The sequence below is a fragment of the Opisthocomus hoazin genome, chromosome 1, assembly GCF_030867145.1.
Source record: "Opisthocomus hoazin isolate bOpiHoa1 chromosome 1, bOpiHoa1.hap1, whole genome shotgun sequence".
NCBI lineage: Eukaryota > Metazoa > Chordata > Aves > Opisthocomiformes > Opisthocomidae > Opisthocomus > Opisthocomus hoazin.
Window position 1 is genome coordinate 84,234,288 of NC_134414.1, and position 26,844 is coordinate 84,261,131.

The 26,844-nt window shown below is 37.9% G+C and overlaps 1 protein-coding gene across 5 annotated transcripts in view; it reads right to left on the reverse strand.

Moving 5' to 3' along the window:
• The window catches only part of NLGN4X (neuroligin 4 X-linked), a 218,192-nt gene that overhangs the window by 183,101 nt on the left and 8,247 nt on the right, over positions 1 to 26,844 (reverse strand). For 4 of the 5 annotated variants that reach the window (XM_075427976.1, XM_075427939.1, XM_075427948.1 and 1 more), the window contains exons 2-3: positions 6,124 to 6,285; positions 3,652 to 3,735 (exon numbers count right to left, since the gene is read on the reverse strand). The gene's annotated coding sequence lies outside the window, so the exon portion shown is untranslated. The remainder of the gene's footprint in view (positions 1 to 3,651; positions 3,736 to 6,123; positions 6,286 to 26,844) is intronic. The other variant, XM_075427967.1, reaches the window with a different exon arrangement.

Here is a 26,844-nt window from a genome sequence, read left to right on the forward strand (position 1 = left end):
CCCCAGGAGGGGGAATGGGCGGCAGGGCGACCACGTGGCCCTTTTGTTGCTGGCCGCAGCTAAACTATAACACACTGTCAGCACAGCCTCTATATCATAGTACAGGTCTTAGGAGCCCATTTAATTGATGGATTTCCATGCTAAAATTATGCTAATACTTCACCAAGAGAGGAAAAGAATTGGGGAGTATTTTTCTTCCATCTAAGAGTGTAAAATACAGTGAAAACCCGAAAAGAAAACACAGCTTAAGCAGAGGCTGGACTGCTCAGCTGAGTACACTTCCATTTAAAGACATAAACCCCGACAAGAGGAGGCAAAGCAAAGATTCTGATCAACAAAACTGAATCCCGAGAGCTGAAAAGTAGGCTGAGGAGAGCTGACAGCTCTAAGAATAAGAGTTATGTTGTGCCCTGATTTTCCTCAGAGAATTAAGAGCTGATCTGTTTCCTAAAACTCTCAAGACTAGAGCTGGAACAATTTATTTCTGCCTTCTAATATGAAGGCCTTATTATGTCTTCACATTTGTTATCATAAATGATACAGGACAGAATGCTTGATCAGACTCTGAGAACATGATCAAGAACCTGACAGTATGTGGCTACATCAAAGAAAGTACACAGCACCCCATGGACTACCACAGGGCTCCATCTGCACACTCAGCTGTCAGGTCGGGAATTTGGAACAAAATCCCACCGTTTAAACTAGTTGACACCTGTGATGTAAGACCAAAATCTGACGACAAAGCATGGGCTTTTTTTTGCTTTCATTTTTACTACTATATTGTGGATAACCAGCAAGCACTTTTTGCATACTCTAAAAATAAATTGCAGTTTGCTCTTCCTGAGAAAGTTTATTTCTTTTTGTTGTAAAATTTTAGTTGGAGTTCTGGATGAGAATGATTGCAAGAAAAAAGTAAAAATGATTAAGGTGTGGGTATTTTTTTCTGTATTTCTCTTTAAATATAAACGTACAATACAGCAAAAGTCACAGATACTATCTGCCCGAGCTACTGTATCCAGTTATATTTTTGAACCAATGCTGGTAATTATACACATCACTCTCAAAGATCTTCTGGTCATCCAAATGGATTCCTATTGTCCACTGCAAATACATATTCAAAGTTCATAGAATCATAGAATGGTTTAGATTGGAAGGGACCTTAAAGATCATCTGGTTCCAATACCGCTGCCACAGGCAGGGACACCTTCCACTAAACCAGGTTGCTCAAAGCCCCATTCAACCTGGCCTTGAACACTTCCAGGGAGGGAACAGCCCCAGCTTCTCTGGGCAACCTGTTCCCGTGCCTCATCACCCTCATGGTAAAAAATTTCTTTCTTATATCTAATCTAAATCTACTCTCCTCTGGCTGAAAGCCATTACCCCTTGTCCTATCACTACAGGCCTTTTTAAAAAGTCTGTCTCCAGCTTTCTTGTAGCCTCCCTTTAGGTACTGGAAGGCTGCGATAAGGTCTCCCCGAAGCCTTCTCTTCTCCAGGCTGAACAACCCCAAATCTCTCAGCCTTTCCTCATAGGAGGAAACACATAGGAGTGTTCCATTCCTCTAATCACTTTTATGGCCCTCTCTGGACCTGCTCCAACAGGTCCATGTCTTTCCTTCTTTTCAAGTTAGTTTGGCTTGGGTTGTATATTTTCCTGAAAGCCTTCAGATCCATTTCAATTTGTCTCTGGAAAAGCTTCTCATAAGAATGTAACCTTTTTCCAGACAAAATAAAAAATTCCTTAACATATTGCCATATTTCTGTGGTGTATTTTTTGACTACCTCAGAGTTGTCAGTTGAAGATATACGTTTGCACCTACATATACTTCAGCAAATTAGCAAGCAGAGAAGCTGAAATAAATTTGATGCAGATTTATAAATTAATTTTCTAATCTCCTGCATTTTGTTATGTATAGTCGAATTATCACCTCACATGAATAAGGAAATTTTCAAAAGGCACTATTGGCTTCTGATGTCCACTAACTTGTAGTGGGAGTTAAAAGCCACACATCAATAGGCTGTATCTCACTTTTTCATTTTAATGTTGTTTGCTTCCCTTTCTTCTCCTTCTCCCTGACTTTCCCTCTGTGTGTTATAAAGAACAAACGAAATGCTGAGAAAACAGCAAAAACTAAAATCACACCATCCCTCAGTTTCCCCTTCAGAATCCTCTCCCCAGCTTCTGTGGTTTATTTCAGTGGACTGTGATAGATCTTGAGGTGAGACTTTCTCTTCCTTCTTGGAATATGGCTGTGGCTAATTCCAGTGCAAGAAAATGTAAATCTATCACAAATTGTTAGTTCCAAAGAAATTAAGTGACAATTTTGACTTTGACTTCATCTTTATATTCTTTATATCAGTTACTTGTCTTTTTCCTGAAAAATTGTCATGAGTTCTCTGAGAGTAAGTAATTGAATCCTATGCATGGTATTCATGCATATGTGTGCTATTCACTATAATAACCAGTAAGAGTTCAGCTATGATCACGATCAGCATGGATGCTAAAGTATTAAACACGGTCCTGTTCATAAAGTGTTTTTTTATTCAATTACATTTAAATTGCTACAAATTGGAATAAACATGGTTCAGTGATTCAAAAATCACAAGAGTTTTCAAAGCTGTTATTTTCTTTCTCTGATTTTTACACTTCACATAATGGTACCCTCAGATCTCATAACTAACCTGTCATACTTTGAGTTACTGCTTATTTGCAACTTTATTATCACATCAGATATATTGCTATTCCTTCTCCTCAAATTTAGGACCCAATGATAACACTAAATTGAAACATAATTGTACTGCAGCTAGCGCAATGATTACAGAAAAAGTCACATCTTGTTCATAGTTCATAGATCACATAAAGTGAGAAGAAAGAACTACACATCAGAGACACTTTTCTGGTCATTTGTTCATGTCTCCCTTTTCATTAATCAATGTGTCAGTCACAGTATGACAGAATGGCAATTAATCTAAGGTGTTTTGTAAATAGGATATATTCTATGCATAGATTTCTAAATTAAACCCTTGTCACGTATTTCATATTGATATCATAAGAATGTTTATATATGTGTGTATATTTATACACATACATATACCTATCTCTGCGTGTGCCTGTGTGTACACTATATATTAAAGTATATTCTCTCATATTTTGCTAATAAAATCAGAGGAAAAGATAGACCTTTATGGTTACAATACAAAACTGCAACCAAGCCCTTTATTTATACAGCCCCATAAGAACTTTGGAACCCAACCTTGTTTTGCAAACTGAAGACTGCCAGCTCTGTCTAGTACCTTGTGGCCTGGAAACCCCAAACCTTACTGAGCAGCAGTATCACAATAGCCAGGTTTAATCCCATGCCTTTTAACTACAAACAGATTGGTATCAGTCACTAATTATGGAACTGAAAAGCAATAAAAATTTATGCTTATCATGAATAAGCACATACACAGAGCACTAATGTTTAGAATGGATTGTATTCCATGTCTCATTGTATGAACACATGGAAAACAAGCATTTTAATTGGATGTATATATTTCACAGATATGTTTCAAAAGCATTTAAGAATACCAGCAACAGAGACTTGCGCTCATTTCCTTTATATATTTTTACAGAAAACAGAATTGATCTGAATATACCTTTAGTACTTACCACTGTGTAGTATTTTTGAGAAGGCTTCAGAATTCCCCCATAGGAGGCAGCATGATGTCATTTTAGTTATAGCGGAAGTTTTTCCTGTTAGGAAGAAATACAAAGTGTTTTTCAGTAAATGAAGAAAAAAAAATGCATGCTCATGAGTCACAAATGGTGAAAAAAAAGTTACTTATTAGATCACCTGTAATGTTGTTTATCAACATTAAAAAACAATCATAATATATTGACTTCTGCCATAAAAAATGTCAGCAATATTTTTTTCTTTTCACACTGATCACTGTTACAAAAATAGAGTTGTCTTTCAACCTATATACCATAAACACACATATTTTGGGGAAAAAAGCTAAGGTGAGTACTTCAAAATACAAGAAAAAGAAATCACCACAAAACCCTTGGGTTTTAAATATTTCTGTAAACATGTATGTATTCAAACATAAAATATAAAAATCAAATATGGAAATATATTAAAATACAAATATCTTCTAAAAGTCATTTGACTATGTTTTCTTCTTTCCTATGGGTAATTCAAAACTGTAGCTTATACTTCAAATTACATTTCAACGTATAGACTATTTACCAGTAGTTTATCCATTTTAGATAGACTAAATGTCAATATTTACAACAGTCTGTTCTATCAGGTCTGTCCTGAGACACTGCAATTTAAAATTTAACAGTGTTATGAAAGTTATTTCTGGTCATTTGCATAGGTTCCAAGACTGTATTAGCTGAAATGCTTCTCTTCCCTCAAAGGCCAGCAGAATTGATTTTATGGCATTTATAGCTGCACACGTTTTGCAGGGGAAACTCATGCATTTCTTGTATATTTTCTTCTGTACCTCTCTTAAAGCATCAAGACATTTAATATAATTTATACTTATTAAGTTGATCAACACAGAGAAGCACTTTATGTCAAAAATACCATTTCAAAACAAATTACAGGAGCAAGGGTGAGGCCATCAAGTATTCGTATTAGCTTGCTAACATATCAAGCAAACTTATAATTTCTGAAAAATCACACAATGCATTTGGCCACAGTATAGTGCCTGTTAACACTGTAGAAACACTTCTGCAATAAGCTGACAAACATGTTCTACAAACATATATGGCTTTCAGGATTCATCTCCATGTCATTCATCATTGGCGTGGACCTGCTGGAGAGCAGCTCTGCGGAGAGGGACCTGGGTGTCCTGGTGGACGACAGGCTGACCATGAGCCAGCAGTGTGCCCTGGCTGCCAAGAAGGCCAATGGGATCCTGGGGTGCATTAAGAGGAGTGTGGCCAGCAGGTCGATGGAGGTTCTCCTTTCCACTCTACTCTGCCCTAGTGAGGCCCCATCTGGAGTACTGTGTCCAGTTCTGGGCTCCCCACTTCAAGAAAGATGAGGAGCTACTGGAGAGAGTCCAGCGGAGGGCTACGAGGATGATGAGGGGACTGGAGCATCTCTCCTACAAGGAAAGGCTGAGGGAGCTGGGCTTGTTCAGCCTGACGAAGCCTGAGAGGGGACCTAATAAATGCTTATAAATATCTGAAGGGTGGGTGTCGGGAGGATGGGGCCAAACTCTTTTCAGTGGTGCCCAGTGACAGGACAAGGGGCAATGGGCTCAAACTGAAGCACAGGAAGTTCCAGCTGAACATGAGGAAGAACATCTTCCCTCTGAGGGTGACGGAGCCCTGCAACAGGTTGCCCAGGGAGGCTGTGGAGTCTCCCTCTCTAGAGATATTCAAGACCCGCCTAGACGCAGTCCTGTGCAGCCTGCTGTAGGTGACCCTGCTTCGGCAGGGAGGTTGGACTAGATGACGCACAGAGGTCCCTTCCAACCCCTACCATTCTGTGATTCTGTGACAGGACTTCCAGATAACTGACACAGTATGGACTATCATCACAAACAATACACACACACGCACGCACACACAAACACTTTCTCTTTATGTGCATGTGTTTCTACCATGTTTCAAGAAATAAATTAGTTTTAGCAATAAAGACCCTAAGAATCACGGCACTGAGTTTCCATCTTGTATTTCAGAAAATTTTCCCATACCATTTAAAGAAAAAAAATCAGATTTTAGACTTCACTTTTGACCAAAATCAGTGGTGTAAAAGACATCAGGCTTTAACACTTACTTGCTACTGGCAGAATCTGCAATCTTAATAGCACTGAAGAACTCTCTCTCATGAATGTTTTGACTCACTACAGCCAAACCACTCCCTCTAAGTGCAATTCATTGTGACAGCTGCAAACACAGGCCTCAATTCTGTGCAAAGACAGTGATTATCTCTATAAATTGGAAATAAATACCAGCAGATGGCTATATGAATATAGGTCTGAAAAGGAGAAATTCACAAATACGGAAACAAAGCAAAATTCTTTATGAATAAAGAACATGTGAAACACTCTAGTTAAATTGTGAAAGTGTCCATCTGGACACTTGCAGGGGAAGCCTGGCAACACTGCAACTTTTCATACACACCCGTTGAGGAATCAGATGTTGAAGTTCAGGGCAATCTTTATTCCAGGCTACGGTAATGTCTTAAATGTCTCCACATGACAGCGGCGCTTTTACTGGAGATTTCACTGCTCATGTAGACTTTGACAGCCATTCCAATTCTCCAACAGTAGTAGGTGATTAAACCTAGGATATAAGAAATAAGGAAGGATTTAAGGAATGGCTGGACAGTGAAAATCCACTAAGGCTAACACAGCTTCCCTTCTCAGTTATTTTAAACTTGCATTTCTTTATTTTGGCAGCCTTTATAGCTTGGTTCCTGCTACAGGAAGAGAACAAAACTCACCTCGGCTTTACTGGTAAACTCGGGGATTGCATTTACTGTCCTTCCATAGCACTAAAATAGTCTCCAGCTTTAAAGCATTAAAAAGAATGAAGAAAGTGCTATTTGTGAACTAGATTTTCCAAGTTTTTTTTTTGTACATATGTGTTTACCCTTTTCACCTTCCATTTATCTTACAGATCTTCTAATTGTCCTTGCCAGACTGATTTTCACTGCAGATGACTAGGTTACAATTTAGACTTTACACATTCTAGTAAACCACACTGTTCTCTCTTGCCCATGTACAGATCATGTTTAAACTTTTTCTGTAATAGGCAAATGCTCTCAAAAAAATAACTGCAAATACTTCATTTCTTTGGTATCAGGAAGCATGGGCACATATGTTAAAAGACTAGTAGTCAAATTTCTAAGACAAAATATAGGCGTCATCTACATATATTTTTCTTTTTGTTGTTTTATCTCCATATTTGTGACAACTGATTTCCTCATAATTATAAAATTTTAATAAAAATATTAAGGGAATCTGGCAGTCCTTAAGCATATTTTCCTGAAGTTTAAAACAGGTTTTCTCAGTAGTCCACAGACTCATAGGTAACTTAAATCTGATGGTGCTATAATGACCCTAGTTTTAATGCTACTTAATTTAAGCTTACTTAATTGGCTCATGTCTCAGAATTGTCACAACAGTCTCTGAATTTATTGGTGATACAACAGCAAGAAACTAAGACTGATGTTCTGTCATTATATTTAAATATTTATCTTAGTCTTTACCTGAGACATAAAATCTCTGTCTTTAAAAATTTGGGGTTTTTTTTTAACATAATGACCAACTCTTTCCAGCCATTCCCAAAACCTCTGACAGCTCTTGACAATACCCTGATATAAGCTAAAAATATTTTTTGTTCTTTGGTGCTCAACTCTATTCGTTACAATGACTGGACTACTGTAATTAACTTCAGTTTCAGCAGACAGGTTCATGAAGGAACTGAGAAAATGTACCATTTAAAATGCAATCTTAGCATCTTCAAGTAAATTTTTAAATCTGTGTCTTTTTACATACTTTTCACCACTGATTCGGTTTCATATGGAGTTCTTTCTTTGGAACCTTTTAATAATAAGTTCTCTCCATTGCTAAATTCAATAATTTCATATGTAGTGACACATTCTGTAGCAATTAAATTATCAAATTTCTTAACTATAAAATCACTGACTAAACAATGGGTAAATGCATCTGGGCAGTTCTGTGCTGTTCTCTCAGCATCAATAACCCAGAAGTCAGAATATCAGATAAGCAGATGATGCTATTTCAACTGTTTATTGCCTGGACAGTTTTGGAAGCAGGAGTTGTTTGGAAGAGGAAAGCCAGCTAGAGACAGATCTCACAACAGCAAATGGACACAGAGCAGCTAGAGGACTATCAGAAGTATACAGATGAAATCAGCTTTTTCCCTAATTTAAGTATCTGAAAGCTAAATAACTAAATCTGACCTCAGGCTTCCTTTGTATTTAGTGGGAAAAAATATGCAACCCAAGTGGTAGAAGGCTTATTTATCTCCATCAGTCAAAGAGCGTGGGCTTGAAGGAGGAAAACAAACAACCCACTGTCCACATATATCAACTGAGATAATGTTGATGTACAGATACCTAAGAAATGAGTGATAGTATCTTATTTTCTTTACTTAAAACAAATGTAATTAAGTATCAAATAATGCAAAGGCAGTGAAAAGTAACTTCTCCTTTGCCAAATGTGCAGTAACTCTTTCTTTGCCTAGAAAGAGGAAATTCACCAACAAGAAAAAAACTCACATTTTGGGGATTTCAACTTCAAACAAAAGCAGTACATCAGAAGACAGAAAGCCTCTCATCCACACACTCTCTCTAAATGAATATATTTAAGTTGTATTCCTTGTCTTCAAGCAAGATCAGAAAGATATGATGGAACCTGTGTTGCTTCTTTCTCTCTCTGACATAGTAGTTTTCTCGTGACTCTCTGCTCATCTCTTTCTGTTTTAAATAGTTAAACCTATGAACATATCTATGCCTCTGGTCTCAATTCCTGCCTGTCCCACAAGGATCCTCTTGTGGTAGCACACTCAGAGGAAGCAGGAAAAAGAAGAGACTGACACTCCTCTGAAGTCAGAGCTGAGGGACTGTATCCTCAGCCACAAGCAACTAGAATATCCTATAGAAGAGGTGGGTGGCTTCACATAGAAACTACAAGAAAAAGAAAGAATAGGAATGCATGAACTTGTGGCAAGGTCTACCAGGTCAGTAAAAACCCTATCAGAGACAAAAAATCAACAGAGAAAGCAGACAGAACAGCCTAACACAATGAATCAGAGGCTGCTCTTCAGAGAAAATGGGCTGCTACCAAACATGCAGCAGCACCAGAATACAACAGAGAAACAGAAAGGCTGAGGCCATCTCCACAGAATGCAGACCAGGGAGGAGGAATGGAGCTGTTTGTAACGCACAATGGCAGCTAGGAACAAGTGATGTGAATTTGCAGAAGTCCTTATTTTTACCGAAAATTATAAACAAAAAATTGCCTTCAAAAGTATTTAGATACGAATATCTGCTAATAAGACTGGCAAAAGACAGGTTCATTTCTCATGGGAGCTATATCAGAATCACCACTACCTATCAAAACAAATATATCATGTGTGATACAGCAGGTAAGACGTTATAAAATTTTTCATTAGAAAATTTGCAGATTTTTGCGACACTGAAAAACAGAACTCTAAAGGATGAAAGGATGACAGTATCAGTACAATGAGATTCCAAACAAACCTAATAATTAATACTACAGATCAAAAACCCAAAATTCTCCAGAAAAAAAAAAATGCTGAAGGGAAAGAAAGAAACCAACTCAAAACAAAACAAAAAAATCCCGAAACACAACAAGCAGGCTGGAAACAAAGATGTTAGACTGAGTTTGAATCAAAACAAAATTCTGAAGAATTTGTAAACTGCTATGAGAAGTCAGGAAGAATTAAACTCATGAAGCCTGAGCCCAAAACAGCAACACACACACAAGAGAAATGCTGATGAGGCAGAAGAGAGTGATGTGCCGCATTAAGAAATTCTAAATGGTAAATGGAATGATAAATCCCCTTAGGGAAACTCCAGGCCAGAAAGTAGCAATGCTGAGAAAGCATGTAGAATAAGACATAGTAAAAACGAAGGACATAAGAAAGACTAAGACTAAGGTCAAAGAGAAGGGGAGAGAGTGCCAGTCCTGTGTGAAAAGAAAAGGCTGATTCTTAAGTCAAGGATAAGAGAAAGGCCAAACCTGAGATTAAGGAGGAGGAGAAAAAGGAGGACAAGATACAGCTAAAGGAGAAAAAGAGTAGAAAGGGGAGGAGAGAAGACCAATCGGAATAAAAAAAATAAAGAAAAATATTAAGGACAAACCCAAAGTCAAAGGAATAGAATCCAAAGGGAGCTTCAAAACCATGCTGAGATACACTGAAATTAAAGATCAGCTGGAACAGCAAGAACTCCACATAATAACCCTCAAGCCTGTCAAGGTACAGCTTTCAGAGATTGTAGATAGGGAATCAGATGAATAGAAGACAGAATAATCCACCCAGTGGCACGAAGTTCAGATCATCTATTCAGTCCTCACTTCAAGTATATAGTTAAATCTCCTTGGGCCTTTCAATATTCTTTCTGTGTTTCTGAAACTAACAGCAAGAAATGTACCAAAAGGTGCTTAAACAGTTATTACAGCCAGGCTCTCACTATGCTCGAGGTAACGTTGGCTGTCTGTGTCACTTCCAGGTTCGAACTTGGTAAAGCAGCTACCCTTAATGAAATGTATATGCCTCTGTGCACGAGCAAGCTCTGATAAATATATCCGCCTTTCTCCCATGTGATTTTTTTAAGAGCCTAGGTAATTCAGGAAGAAAGTGTCTTAAAATTTTCATAGTCATAAAGACCAAAATGATTGAAAATTCATTCAATGACAATTCATATGCAAAAACCCTCTCATGAGTGAAACAGTTTTTATCTATACACAAATGGAGTGCCAGATACTATCATTGTTGGTTAATGCACAGACAAAATATAAGCCACTGAGCTGTTTTTCACACACCTTCCCCAAAATACACAGTGTAAGGTGAGAGAAATTGCAATCTCAGACATCAAACCGACATCAGGGCCGGTCTCCAGCTCCCCACAGCCTGCCCTGCCTGGCCACGGGTCCCACTGCACCGGCCCCACCCGCGGGCCCATGTCCCAGCCTGGCCTAAGCCCACCCCCATCCCCAGGGAGGTGCCCAATGCCCAGGGCTGCGGCTGCCCCGGTGCCCCCCCGCTGCCCTGCTCCTGTCTGAGGTGGGATGGGCCCTGGCTGCCAGGCCTTGCCCTGACCCACCATGAGGAGCCCCTGATGCTCCTGGCCACTGTGATACCATGACACAGGGTCACTAAGTTCAGAACTGCAAGTGAACTGTTCACACAGCAAAAAAATCCAACTTTAACCAGACCCATGGCTAAAGACACGAGGAGCACATCCTTCTTCAAGCAGCTGTCATTCCACTTGTAACTGAATCACCTAAATCCACAACTCCTAAGCCTGTGATACATTCTTTGCCAGCCACCTTTATGGAAACTATGTCGAATAAAAGCAAACAACCACACAAACAAAACCCCACACCAAACACTGCAGCGGAAGTGCACACAATCACACTGTCAGTCAAGGATGGAAACAAGTAAAAACAACTATTTACCATTGAACTTTTTTATAATATTCCTCTATTACTGAAACTTACTCTATTTCTTGACCCAGACTAACTAAAACCTCTGAGATAAACCTAAGCACTAAATTCCTTAACTCCAATGAGTAGTCAAAATTACAGACTCCACAGAGACATTAATCTTATTACTGTCTCTTAAGTCTTTCCTCTGGAGAAGCCCTCATTTTTTCTTCTAGCCTATCTTCATGGTGTTTTACACGACTGAGCCACCTACTTAGCACCTGCCTGGTACAGAGGTGCAGCATCTCAAATTGTCTAACTGATAGATTCATTATGTTGTGAAAGGGGTTGTATATACATTTCCTTAGGAGGCAATGCTCAGAACATTTGTTGCTAGCAAGTGTTCAGTGCAAAGTTTGCTATTTTGGTTTCAGCCCCTTAGGAGGTGGTCTGCTACATCCAGAACCTCATAATTTTTTCCAAGCGTATCTGTTGGTAAAATGAGTGATGTTAACTCTCTTTACAAACCTTGCTAAACTTTGAGATTACCTAACTGAAATTTTAACACAAGAACTTGTCTTAAAATTGAGCAAACAAAAATGAAATAAAATAAGACTGGCTTTCATCCTAGTAGCAAGCATTATATAAAGAAGTGGCAATGAGGTTATTGGTTCTATCTCTGCATTTTGCATTAAATCATCAGGTGAAAATAAATGTCTCAAACTGCCTTAAATATATAGAGGTGGTCATCTCTGGACTACATCTTCAGACCATTTAGACATAATTCCCTTTCATTTACCTTGACATTTTATCTCCCTCCCTATCACTTCGCCCTTATCCTTCCAAAAGGTTTTTAATAATTTATTTCTTCTACGTAGTTTTTTACCTGTGTAGAAATTGTCATCAGAAGCTAGGGGAAGACGTAACAATCACATTCTACATAGACCTATGGACTAAACTCATATAATTTAAACTGCAAGGAAGGTGTTTTTCCAGCCTCCTTATTTGTGTCTTAAATGACTGGTGAAGAAGAATGAACAACATTATCACAAAAATAACTTGTGAGGGGGTTAGGGAGTAAAGAGCAACAAACCAAAAGTACAACAGCAATCTGATAGGATCATCTTAGCAGTCTAAACAACCAGTGTGTCTAGAAGCATTCAAGTATTGATTAAATAGATTTTCTCCAGACATCTTTTCTTAATTCAAAACTTTTGATGATGAAGCAGCTAATCCCGGAATCCATTTCCAGGTGCATGGAGGACAAAGGTAGTCATCAGGAGCAGGCAGCATGTATTCACCAAGAGCAAGTCATGCTTGATCAACTTGATAGACTATGATGAAACAACTGGCTTGGTAGATGAGGGGAGAGCAGTGGATATTGTCCACCTGGACTTCAGTAAGGCGTTCCAGACTGTTTCCCATAAGTTCCTCATAGAGAAGCTGATGACGTCTAGGCTGGATGAGCAGACAAAGGCTCAGGGGGAGCTTCTTAGTGTTTATAAATACTAGAAGGGAGGGTGGAAATAGGATGGGGCCTGGCTCTTTTCAGTGATGCCCAGTGACACAACCAGAGGCAATGGGCACAAATTGAAACACAGGAGGTTCCCTCTGAACATGAGGAACCACTTTTTTTACTGTGAGGGTGGCCAAGCACTGGCACAGGTTGCTCTGAGGGGTTGTACAGTCTGCCTCCTTGGAGAAATTCAGATGTTGTCTGGACTTAGACCTGGGCAACCAGCTGTAAGTGTCCCTGCTTGAGCAGAGGGGTTGGACAAGATGAGCTCCAGAGGTCCCTTCCAACCTCAACCAGTCACTCTCTGCTTTGATCTGTAAATGTATGCACCTTTTTCAAGAAAGACGGAATATGCCATCAAAATTAGTCTTCACTGACTCAGAGAAGACAGACTCCAGTTGCAAAGGTTATAGTGGATGTCCAGGGTTTTGTTATGTCTAATTCATGCCAGTGAATCACTTCATCAATTACTCAGATGTTTATTTCTCCTTATGGAGCAGTGTCATCTAGTATTAGCAACCGAAGACCAGCTTGAACTTTAAACTCCCACATCTCAAAGAGAGTATCTTTGTGCAAAATTGAGCAAAAGCCTGATTCAAGTCAAGTAGAACAGAGATTGCTACAGTCCTGTACCTCTAGGGGTTGTTCTGTTCCCAAAAGACAAGTGAAAACTTGTCTACTAGCTCTTTCCGACTTGATTTAAATCACGGTACAGAATCACCTGCCTACCAATGGAAAGTTACAGAGTCAGAACAAGGGGAAAGAAACAGCTCCATCTTCTTGCAGCACTACAAAGAACTCAATGACATGAAGCAGGACATAGGCACCCTTACACCTCTTTTAGCCTCCCTGCCAAGAAGGAAAGAGCACTCAAGTTTCTATCTGGCAACCACAGCCTTGTGAGCAAACACAAACACATCTGAAACCCGCAAGACTGTGTTTCACATGGCTGTTATGAAAGCCCAAGTTCGCAGCTTAATGGCTCTGTCTCTACTGCCTTCCCCTAGGCCTCATTCACACAGTTGTCTACATCACAAGGCTTCCTAGTAAAATCACAGTTTCTTTCACTTTTACATATGCGGGGGTTCCTTCCAACAGATCAAATATCTGTAAGTAGGAGTCAGGAAGAGAGGAGTAAAAGGGACTAACACAGCAGTTCCAGATCATGGCCCAGTCTGCCCATAGCCCAGTCTGCCCAAACTGTTACAGATCCTGCCTCAGCTTGTAGCCTGAACACAGACAGAATTTACTTTGGTAACAAAGAGCAACAATAAAATTATAGAGAATTTGTATCTAAGGTTACCATTTCTCTTGTTCAAATTCAATGAGGAGAAAAGTCTTTTGCTGGAAACCTTTCTTCCTCAAATTAAATTCCTTTCTGGCTTATCTGGGCTATACTTGAAACTATCAGTTTTCCGTTCTCTGGCTCTCTGTTTTCAGCAAAGTTTTGGCAGTTTGCCAAACTCATAGTATACAAAAAAGCAAATATTTTAAAATGTGTATCCTTTTTTACAGCCAATATGTGACATAACAGCAATGATGGCAGCTGCTACCAGCATTACTATTTTTTTGGGAGTGCATGAAGTGACTAAAAGACAAGGGAACCTGTCTTGACAGGAATCTCATGACCAACCCCATTCCTTGATCTCAACAAGGAAGTGCGGCTGAGACAGGAGGTGAGATGGATTTTTTGGGGACAGAAAACTAAACCAGGTTGCCTCTACAACTGGGACTTGGCACCTGCAGTCCAACCTCCCTCTTCACTATCAGATTACTGTCAGCTGAACAATGTGAAGTCCTGTAGCTCAAGCAAGAAGCCATGTTGAGTTTTGAAAGTTTGACTTCAAGGTGTTTTGCAGAAGGTGTGGTGAATGATGTACTTAGCATCATTTGGGTTTTGATTTTCTCTTATTTTTCTATGACTTACAACATTCTGTGAAGACCATATAAAAAATCAACAGAAAACCAAGTCATAAAGTTGAAAGAACATTATTCACTTTTGCAAATTTTTTAATTCAGAAGCTGAACTGAATTTACCAAAGCAATGTTAATTTGATCCCCTTACGATGTGACATTACTAAGGGCTATAATTTGAAATTAAATTACCTATTTTTTTTTTAACTTAACATTTTGGATGCACAGACTGGAAGAATTTGTGGTTTTCCTAAACAACCTTAAATACGCTACTTTTTAACTTCTGAGTGTTTTGTCTTTTTCATCTGAATTTATACTTGTAGACTAATACAACATGAATAACAAAGCATATCGCCATTCAACTCATTACTGCCATTTGTTATACATCTTCTACAATGCAAATTATTTTGACTATTTCTGTCTCACCTCATCTTCTTAATTTCTGAATGTGCTAGAGGCAACAAAAAAGAAGAGGTGTACTATATGCCTCTCAACCTTCTGAAAATATGCAATGGTGTAATAGCTTTCCCTTCATCCCTCTCCTGTTTTGAATATTATCTTGTCTTTCAAAACTAATGTCTCTCTATCTATACTTATCTATACCCCTTATTTATTCATATTGCAGCAAACTGATTCACAAGTTCATGAAACAAATCTGAGACAAGTAACTGCTGAGGCAAGAATTTAGTAGAGAACTCTATATGCCTTCCTTGCACTTGACTTGAGGCTGTCTTCAAACCACATGGTGAAGGTGAGAATATGGCCCAAAATCCCTTTAAGTTTGACATTTTCAAAAGATATTTGTGCAATAAATGCATTTTATTTAATGTTTCTGTTAAAATTCAAGTCAAATGCAGAAAGTTAAATTCATTAAATATAACTTATTCATTCATTTTAATTTTATTGTGTTGAATGAACCATGTAGCAAATGTTAGATAAAGATTAAGAGTGATGATAGATTCCTGGAACACCCACAAGAGAAGCATGAGACCTGAATGAATCTGTTAGATTTAGAGTTCTCCAAAATTAGCACCAGACACTGTAGAATAATTAATTGAACAAGCTAATAACAAATACAGTAATAATAAAAGCCCTTAAATTTCCCCAGGGCAGGAAATCAATATGTTGGTAAATTTATTTAAACGCCATTACTTGAACTAAATTGCATAAAATATTTCCATTTTCTTGGAATACTTGTTTAAGATTCTAAAGTTTCCCAAAAGTCTAATAAATCCTCTCTCGTCTCCCATCAGAGAGAGAAATGAAAAGATTTCTCTCACTGTAGCGCTATATTGTTCTGTATTTAGGACATTCCGTTTTCGGCTAGACCTTGCTTCTTCAAGGTTGTCAGTCATCCTTAGATCTCCTGCCTGCGGTAGCAATAGGTTATATCATATACTGTTTATTACAGGTCATAACAAAAACAAATTTATGATTGTCATGAGTCCAATATCTCCACTCTCTTTCCACTTATCTGGTTGAGAAGCCAATTGCTTTTCTCTGCCCTGCTGTTGCTTGGAAGAAGAGAGATATTCCAGGAGTGAATGCGTTATGAATATGTTGGCTTTCTAGCTTTCAGTTCCCCAAATCAAAGAAAGGCTACAGTTGCTTTGAGCAGAAACTAAGTAATTGATCCAGAGCCCTCTGAAGTCACTGAAAGTCCTCATGAGATCAGCAGACTGCAGAAGTCAGTCCAAGTATCCACGTCTCATATTTGCTGTCTCATACTTGGCTGCAGCCTGTTGGACACATAATCTTGGGGGGAAATTCTGACAGGACACAGGTAACTATACTCGGTGGTAGCTACTACTGGAAAACTATAAATCACACCTAAACGCATGGTTGTGACATCAACTATCACAAGGTCTTAAGTACAGCATTACAGAGAAACATATTTTAGAAGTCTCTTGCACAAAGGCAAAACTGTTGCCACAAGACAAATTTCACCTCAAAAAGCTTTAAGAACTGATGATCTACCCTGAGCCACCCAGAGAAAAAAAGCCAACTGACCAAACTGGCACATCACATGCTACATTGTAGTGCTGCACAAAGACTACAGTTCAGGTGCCAGAAGCTGAACACCAGAGGACTTTCCACCCCAGCAAAGCACCCAGTGTCTGGAGGGCTGAAGAACACTGCCGTGTCACTGTGCTGGTATGTGTCCTGAGTCCAGCTCTCCAAGTAACTTCGAGTTACGCGTTGCACAGTGCTGTAAAATAGTTGCAGAAGTACTACTCTGAATACACACAAACTCCAGAAACATACGTGTGCTTTTAATATTAATATGGAGGATAATGTTAAAGTGTAAGCTCACATCAGGCAGCTGAGTGGCTGGATTTTCAGAAGCTTTCAAACACTAATACCTCACAAGACCCCCCTGGTGTCAAACCACTGCAGCAATAAAACCCGTGTCTGTCTTGAGCACTGCAAAGTCCAAATATTTTGTATGTTATTTTTCAAAAAGTAATTGCCTATTTGTAGAAATTTTTCTCACCATAGGTAACTATGCTAACAAAGATATTCAGTATGCAAGGAACCATTTGAAGTTATTACAAATCCACTAGATCTTCCACTAATACATAATCTATATTACAAACACATAAAAGCATTGCAGTTTGCAGTTCTTTTTCATTCTCTTTTTCTATTAACCTAAGATGCAATTGAAACTCACAGATGGACAAGAGATAAATGCGTTTGTTGTATTCATCAGCTGGTTTTAGTTAATAATTCAATTATTAAATCCCCTCAGTAAACAATAGGATATCGTGGCAAAAGCTGCTTCTTTTTCTTCTTCTTGTTTTACAATAGAGCTCTTAACTTTGCATTATTTTAGAAAAGGCCTTAGATATTTTTTCACTAATATTCTGAGAAGTTGAAATTGAACTTGAGATATGGAGAAAAAATCCTATCTATAGCAAACACAGATCATATTCTTTTAAAATTAGATTTGTGTTATGTAATCACTTCCAAACATGTAAACAGAAATTGTCACCATCTGATTATCTATGCACAAAGAAATGCTACTGTTTCAAGAATCTGACTGGAATGTATATGCTCACAAAACAAACCTCCCTAGCTGGCATTCAAGAGACAGATGTTAACAGCAAATGAACTGCTACAGATGGTCATTTTTTTTTTAAATTTGAGTTTGCATTTGTTTCAATTTTTTTTTTCCTAAACCATGCATTAAAAAAAAAAAAAAAAAAATACACAACCTATTCCTAAAAGCCATTCAAGACTACCAAGTGGATACATGCAATCTTTTGTTTGGCAATAAAAACCAACAACCATTTAAAAGAGCTGAAGAATACATATACATGTAAATTTTTATTAGAACTTGAACATTTTTTGTGTGAAAAGTAATTTTTTAACATGAGTTTCAATTAAAAAAAATCGAAGCATGTCTAATCATTTAGCCCTTTTCATGTGAGAAATATTAACTCTTGCTGCTGAATTGAGAGACCTGTTCTGCAACAACCACTATATTAGCTATTCCCTTGATTGTACCCTTTGGTAAATTTTTAAAATAGAATTGAAATATTTGTGATTAATTAGAGTTATATAATGTGCTCAACCACGATTATAAATAATGAAGCTAGTCTTCTGCTTCCAAATTCTCATATCACAATAAATTTATAATGCCAAAATAAGTTTGGAGTTTAGAATGTTCAGGATTGACTAGAAATGGAAACTTCTGGTTTTGTTGCTGCTTTTCGAAGTTTAAATTTTATGTCTTGAGTTAAATATGTTTAAGCAGGCAACTCACATGGAGATTTTCCTTCTGAAATACCTATGAAATTTCAAGTAACTATATTGCGAACTTAGTCTTCTAAATTTCTAAATGTAAACATTCTATACTGCGCTTCACCACTCTCAAAAAAATCAGCCATCTCCACTGTTTTCTGCTTAGCAAAACTCACAAAGGAGTAAGAGATGGTAGCCTGAGTCCTGAGACCTCACCCACAGTAAAACATATCCATTATAATTGTTTCCAATAGCTGCTATCCCAATGGTAAATTTTTTTACCCCTTTTAAATTCAGTATAATTGAAAACCCTATGAAACACCTCCACACATTTTTTCAAGAGTGTGTCTCACATAGAATGTAATTGTAGATAACCAGCATATAAAATACTCTTTCTTCCCTAATGATCTGCATCCATCATAACTAAATAACTTCTATTCTTCACCTACAACTAAAACCACTGAACGACAATGTTGGATGGAAGAATGAAGTTTTTTGACACCAATAACCCACAACAAACTGTGAAAAACCTGCTAGCAGACAAAAGTTCAAAAAGGACAATAACCTGATAATTCAGGCCTCCGACACGTGCAGTAATAACCTCAAATTAAGTCTGGAGCCTAGACTGTAAGTGCCATTCAAGTATATCAAACATCCAACAATCCCACACCTTTGTAAGGAGAATGTGTTTGAAAATTACATAAATGGTCAAATGTCAAGAACTTTATTGCCATGAAAAGTGCAGTCCTTTAAGTTAAAAGGAGACCTGTAACTTTATATAACAGAAATAACAATAAATCACAATTGTAAGGGACCTTTGCTCCACAAATAACAGGGGTGTCTCAGACAAGGCCTTAGAACAGGAAAGCCAGCAGCATATAGTCTGTGCAATAACATAAACCAACCAAGATCACACTGACATTCATTGATCAAGTTTTACCTGATCAAATTAATTTATTACTTACCAAAATTAACCATAAATGCTTAATCTCATTCTAAAGAAGACCTTAAAAAACCTAAATTGCATCCCAAAGTTCTTATTTCTTCCCAGAAATTGCAATGAGAGCCTAGAATAAGTAGCTTGCACAAAATTGTCCACAGTTTGAATGCAGACCTCCAGTACGCAAGATGAACCATCTCACAGGGGACTCAAGCAAGGTTTTGCCTTAAAAACCTTAAAATCTTACCAGTCATCTGCATATACTTTTAATGATCCTACTAGGCAGTTAATCTGGTCAGTAGCTCATAGTATCTGGATTGAAAGAAGAGTAACAAATGTTAAGTTCATAGTTTTTCTTAGTTACAACTAGAAACCACTGCATTTCCAAGAGATGCAGAACTATGGTACTGGTTTTCAGTGGCATCTGAGCTAAACTAGGGGTATAAAAGCCTGATTCAGGAAGTAAAGGGCACTGGCAGACAGACAGAGCTCTCACGCAGACAGATAGAGCTCTCACTGATCTGACAGGGACATCTTTGAGAGAGATGCTCATTCACCAGCAGGGCAAATTACTGAAATCCAGAGGCTGTTGGATCACGCCAAAGTTATCTTCACTGAATCAGGTGTAGGAAAAAAAGTCAACATGAAATTTTTGTCATACAGCTCAGCACATGTGAGAATGAATCAATCAGCTAAAATATGTGGACCTAAAAATACAATGCATTCTTTTCTAGCTCTCCTAGTTTGTGTAATATATTTAATAGTTATTCGATAAAAATATTTAAGCACAGCGTTACTGAACACATACAAAGTTCACAGTGAGAAACAGAACAGCAGCCTTGCAAGGATCTTTCACAAACTGCTAATGAGTGAGTGAGAAATACGGTAAAATAAAAGGGTTTTTTGCTGCAGTTTTCATGGGTTGGTTCTCTTGTACCAGAACAGTCCAGAATCTACACAACCACAATTTCTCAGCTTCTTTAGTTTGCATCACCCAACCTCTAAGAATAATTAGTCTGAGACATCCAGCCACTGGACAACTGATCTCATGATCTAAAGTAGTTAGGTGGACTACTAATAAATCTTTGCATTCACGCATAGCTTTTTCAGGAAAGTAAACTGCAGCTAGGCTTAAAGATGTGATGAAGAAAACCTGCCACTGTTGGGATTAGTTTGGAAGACTGAATCAGTTGATATTCAGATCAAGAAATACTACAGGTATTGCTGTTTGCCACTACAAAAGCCATGATCATCAAGGATAACTCCATACTCCCTGTTGTATTATCTCAGCTTCTAATGAATTTAGCCATCTGATCCTGCAACATCATTCCTCGAAGTACAGCCTTCTGAGTGTGGCATTTCTGGGAACAGCACCAAGATATGACAGCAATCACTGTATGTGTTCTTAATGCCTGTGGCTAGATTTTGTATTTTGGAATACCTTGAGGCATCGGGTAATATGGATATCAGGCAATTCTTGTGGTGATTTACAAAGTCATAGTGCATCTAAATGTACCATGGCAATTATTGTTTGATAAAAGCTGTAGTCTTAGGAAGAGAGGTCACCCTATCTTTCAAAGGATACATTATGAAATATTAGAAGTTATCAGGGGATACAGTCACCTCATGCTTTGAAACAGTATAAAAACAAGTACTGGATCTAGTTACATGAATATAGCAAAATATAAGGTAAATTAACTTTTATTTTGTCTTAAAAGATGACTAAATAGTTTAAAAATAAAGGTATTGTACTGATATGCTACACCTTTGCCTAGAGCAAGCTAAGAAACAAAAACACCCTTGGAGTTGCCTCTGCTCTCCCTTTTTGAGGAAAAGGCACTATTCAGGAGAAAGTTCTAAGCTACAGCTACATGATCCTAATTTTCGTATCTGCAATTTTAAGCTTAAGTGATCTAATAGGAATTTTTTATTCCTGAATGCTGTTAAGGTATGTTTTGCTAGCACCTCAGCCTTTGTAATGCCAAGGGACTGCAATTTGCAGATCTGTAGCCTTTCCCCTAAGCCACTGAGGCACTGTTTTCCAATGCTACTGTATAAGTACTTCTCTTTTTCCCTTCACGTTCTCAAACTCTAGGTCTTACGTAGTTATTCTCACAGTCTTGCAACTGCAAATCCCAATAGTTTTGTTATGGTAGGCACTCACGGAAACAACTACCACTACAGTGAAAACGGCCACTCTTTTGCCCACCCTCCAGCATCAGCTTTCCTTACCTTTTGGTTTGTAGACTTTAGTTTATAATAGACAAAATCAAAATACAGTACACAGCAAAATAGATAATAGAAATTTAAATACTTAGCAAATATTATCCAATAATAATTTTTGATAACTAACATGCAACACTTAAACCTAAAAGTGACTGTACTCCTATCAGCACTAATAGCATCAAGAACTGAAACTACCAGTGGGAATTTTCACATGGTCTTGAGTATACAGGGCGAGAAGAGAAGCATGGCAAAACCAATCATCAACCTCGTCATCTTCATTGTTTCCACCTGCTGCACCAGAGAAAAAACCCAGAGAAAGCTGCTCACCAGGACTTCCCACCATTGCCACTGCTTTTACTGGACTGCCACTGGGGAGAGTCTGTCCTGTTCTTTCCTCTCTCCCATTTGGTTTCTATTTTTCTTGTATTTTCTGCCTGAAGGAACATTGATCATTAGACCACATTAATAAAACTCTCTGTATGTAAGACTGTCCCAGCACCCTTTGTGTAACAGTATTTACAAAATTCTAAAACAAGAATTCTTTCCTATGTCTCTAGAATGCCAGCCATAGAAAAAGAAAAGAGCTGAAGTCAATTTACTACCTTTAAACATGGTGGACAGGCCAGAGTGACTCCTGGCATGACTTTAGTTATATTCAGATTAGAGAACCCAGAAGCATTTCTCAGTCTGACTGCTGGAGCTATATCCTGATTCTGCATTTGGGCAAGGTTTACATTCTTACCTTCCCCTCTCCTTCCCAAAGTGGCCATCTTGTGCATTTCTGAAGCAGGATTGAATGGTGTTGCAGGTTTGGGGCTTTCTCAGCCTAGATACCTGAAAATCATTTCCCCTCCTACAGAACATATGCCAAATCAAAACTAAACTAAACAAACAAAAAACAACTAAAAATAATTTCTTTGCTCCTCTCTCCCCCCAGAAGAAACCCTATTCTCAAAGATACATGAAAGAATCTGGAAAGCATGTAACAGTCTAGACAAAGTCTAGCTTCTTTATATTTTCCTAACCTATTCTATCTGGTTTTTGTGGAAAAATGTTTGTGCTTTTGCAAATGATTGTTCTACAAAATATTGTTCTACAAAAAATTGAATTCTTCAGCCAAACATTTTATCAATCTTCTCTAGAAAACTACTTCTGGGCTGAGATATCTCCTTACATAAAATTCAGTGCTTCTTTATTCTTAGAAGGTATGTACTATAAATAATCAATCCTGGTGCATGTCAGAGCAGAAAAAGAAGTTGGTATAAGGTAATAAAGTAGGTTGTAGTGGATTTTTTTTATCCTCCATTTCATTTTTCATCTTCCCATACATGAAACTCCTACCTGCACAAAATCTAAGCACATAATGGAAGTTAGCATGGATTCAGAATTTAAAACATTTCCACCTGACTTTGAACTATGATGAAACAAAACTCTCCTGTTTAACAAGAACCGTCTAAAGAGGACAAATAGATTTAAAAGATAGTTTTATCTCTAAAAATCATTTGCTTATGTCCTAAGCCTATTTACACATAGTAAAATGTGTGTCATGTTCAAGAATCTCATTTTCACCACCTCCTGTCATTCACCCCTATCCTTGTCTTAACTTTTCAGAGTCACAGTGTCAAGAAGGTTAATGCAGTTACACGCATTTTGATGGACCATTTCACTCACATTCACTAGGGCAAACATATATGGCTGGCTGATAAACAATTTATTCCACAGAGAACAAGTTCTTCTTAGCTGAAAAGAGACCCCTGCCGAATTAATACATTAAATGATGAGATGTTAGCTGCAAAAGAAGAAAAATCCTGGAACCTCACTATCTTTTTTTAAGCACTAAATTAATACTTCTAGACACTCAAATATTGGGCACAGTGCCACTGAAGACAATAGTATAAAACAATGTAAAAACAGTGTTAATGAGATCTTAGTCATGCTGCTAATCTTTTAAATACACAGCTCACAGCAAGTGAAGAAAAATGGCTCTTAAAAGTGATGACACATGCATTATGTCTCTGTGTCTATGGGGAAGCTTGTTTATTAAGGACACGAAAGGAAGGCTAGTACTCTGGATACTCTGAGGAAAAACTGATTTCTTCTGGCTGCTTTACAGCTCGTCAAAGATCTACTATATTAAAAGACCACATCTGGGGCTAGGCAGGGGTACTTCAATTCTATTTTGTTTTTAAAAGTGATATCAAAGTAAAGATTTATAACTATGGACTATAACTTAGATGTGCAGTAGTAGTACAGCAGCCCCTACACAGACTCTTCATCAACTATTACATTAACATCTTTGAGTGATGTAGATGTGTAGAATGAAAATACATTTTAGTCTAATTTTCTTCCCTCCCTCCCCCATGTACCAGTAACAGAACTACGAAAACCCACATAGTTTGTTAAACCTGCCCTTATACAATCCCAGAAAAACTTCTCGACATTCTGCAAGCAATTCTCTGCAAGACTCATTTCTCTCAGGAACTGCAGGTTAACAGTGAAAATTGCCATACTAGGGGGAAAAAAAAAACACACCACAAATGAACAAACCAAGAAAGATAAAAGAAAATCAACAATAAAAAACTCCACGTATTTGAAATGAAACAGAAAAGATGACTTATTATAATTCTTGGGAAAAACTGGAGTGAAAAAAAAAGCAAACAATCAATCCTAAATAGAAATATATTCAGTGATGATACCACTGGATATGGCTTCCTTAAAAAGCAATGGTGATATTTTAATAAATGCTTTATTTGGACAAAAAACATTTTAAAACATTTTTTTCAGAGGAAAACAGACTCAATTTCAAAGACTGCAATCCAGATCCCTACAGAGTGATGATTGTACTAAGAATCCTATTTTGACCCTGATCCATATAGTGAACTTCTAATACATTGCACCCCCTCAGAATAAACCAAACTTTCATGTCCAAAAGCATCACCTCCTCTAGTAACTCTGCCTTGACTCATGTCCCACTATTATAAGGTCTCCAGAATCCAGTATTTGAACTGTCCTTCCTCTTACTAGACTACTCTCCATGCTCTAGTATGTCTACTGTCCCTATGTCATCCCTGCATTCCTATCGTTTTCTTACACTCTCCTATTGTTTTTTTCGTGAGCACCCTGTCCCAACTGCAACTGACTTCTTACCTCATCCCACTCACTCTTCTCCATTAATATTAATTTTCTATGAAAGCTAATCATGTTAATCTTCCTTTGAAACTGGTAATCTGTCTGCAACTCATTGCCTGTTTACAGTTTCTGACTAGCATGGGCATCTTGAGACGATGAGAAGTAAGAGAAGGAAAACACCACACCAAGTTAGGGATGATGAGTAAGAGAAGGAGAAGAGTCATTTAAGAAGCACCCTCATCTTTCACAGAGGAAAAGGTAAGAAGTGGAATATGCAGTCTCCCCATTTTCAGCATATTTATGCTCAGTGCTCAGCTTTCAGTCTTAAGTGGTAGAAGTGGTGTTACAAATGCCATCATTGCTGTTAAGAAACCCATGAATTTTCTTCCAAAATGGAACCATCTCTCCATCATCCTTCTTGATGCCTTTGGTTCCAGACAGTACCTTCTCCAACTCCAAGAGTTTTGGTTCCTCTTGAATAAACCAGCTTTAACTGGTTTCAGAAAGCAGTGAAGTATCAAGCCTAAGCAAATGACCACCCTCCAGGGGAAAACAGAAACTAAAATCTACCACATAAGGATGTTTCTGTGAAGTGTTATGGTCCAGTGATCATTTCCTCATACACCAAATACAAGATTTATTTAGCTTTCCATTCTTATCTAGCTAATAGCTAAGAGAATTCAATACACTACCTGCCATTTCTACAGCATTGCTAATATAACTTATATATTGCCAATATAATTTCTGTTGCCAGAACAAGAAATCCTGCACAAAAAGGCAAATTCAGCATAACAGAAATGCTAATGCAAATCACCTGAGAGATAATGGGGTTTTTGCTTTAGCTGTTGAAGCCATCGCCATCATATTGACCAGTGTTTGTTGCATCTTTAATAAGTCAGGAATGGAAGAAAGCACTTCACATGATCTGCGATGCTAAGACAAATAACAAAGTTACAGGAAAACAAAAAAACAGACAAACAAAACTTGCAGGAAAGGCAGAAATATGAAAGATCCTTACTACATGTTCTAATTTCAGTTTTCTGAAGCCAAAAGTCTTAACACAAGATAGATTTTGGCAGTTCTCTAGAACACCTTATTTCTGAAACAAACAGCGAAAGGAAAATACAGACTAACATTTCCAAGAAGAAATATTTATTTGCTACACTATAGCGAAAACAAAGATGGGCCAGCTCTTCTAGTAGGGAACTACTTTTGCTTGTCACTCCATGACCATAACAACTCACTGTAAGATAATGGTACATACCAACTGCACCACTAACCCACTGCATTAGTGGTCGGACATTGGAACAGGCTGCCCAGGGAGGTGGCTGAGTCACCATACCTGGAGGTGTTTAAAAAACATGTAGATATGGCACTTCGGGACATGGTTTAGTAGGCATGGTGTTGTTGGGCGAATGGTTGGACTTGATGATCTTAGAGGTCTTTTCCAACCTATGATTCTATGATTCTAACACTTCACCTCTGTACCACATCATGGCAGACAAATCAATGCAGCATGCCTTTCAGAGTCCAGCAGTATAAAGATCTTACTGACCCTTCTAACTTACTCTGTTCTTTACATGTAAGTGCCAGCTGGCTTGCATTATCAAATTCCTAAAGCACTGCATCTGAACATTATCTATACGTAAAGATGACATCAAATCAATATAAACACTAAGCATTTCTCTTCAAAAGTTGTCATTCAAGCACAGTTCAGCTACAAGATCTTGAGAAAAAGACATAACAAATGCAAGATTAAACAAAAAGTCATGTATTTTCTTAATAACTGCTAACCAGTTCAGATTGAAACAGTAAGTCCACCTATCCTGCACTATAACTTATGCACCTGAACTAAAGTATTATCACAATATGCATGAAATTAATATCCTAGCTCTTTCCTAAAGAGATCTGCCCCAGCTCCAAGATTAATTTCCAGTTATGCCAATTGCTATTATTTAATCTGTCAAAACCAGTGGATCTGCATCATCTGTCCCCCAATTTGCCACCTGCACATTGGAAACTACACACATGAAACATTTCTAATTTGGGCAGCAGACCTACTGCTGGCTGTGTTAATACAAATTCACAGCCGCTGGCACCACAGCTCATCTGTCCAGCTGTGCATAATTTGCAGAAGGTTCTACTTCCCCTCACACCATTGTGTACTGAGAGTTTATCTTTGCTTTAATGTAGATAATGTAAAATGCAGTAGGCAGACATGACAATAATTACAT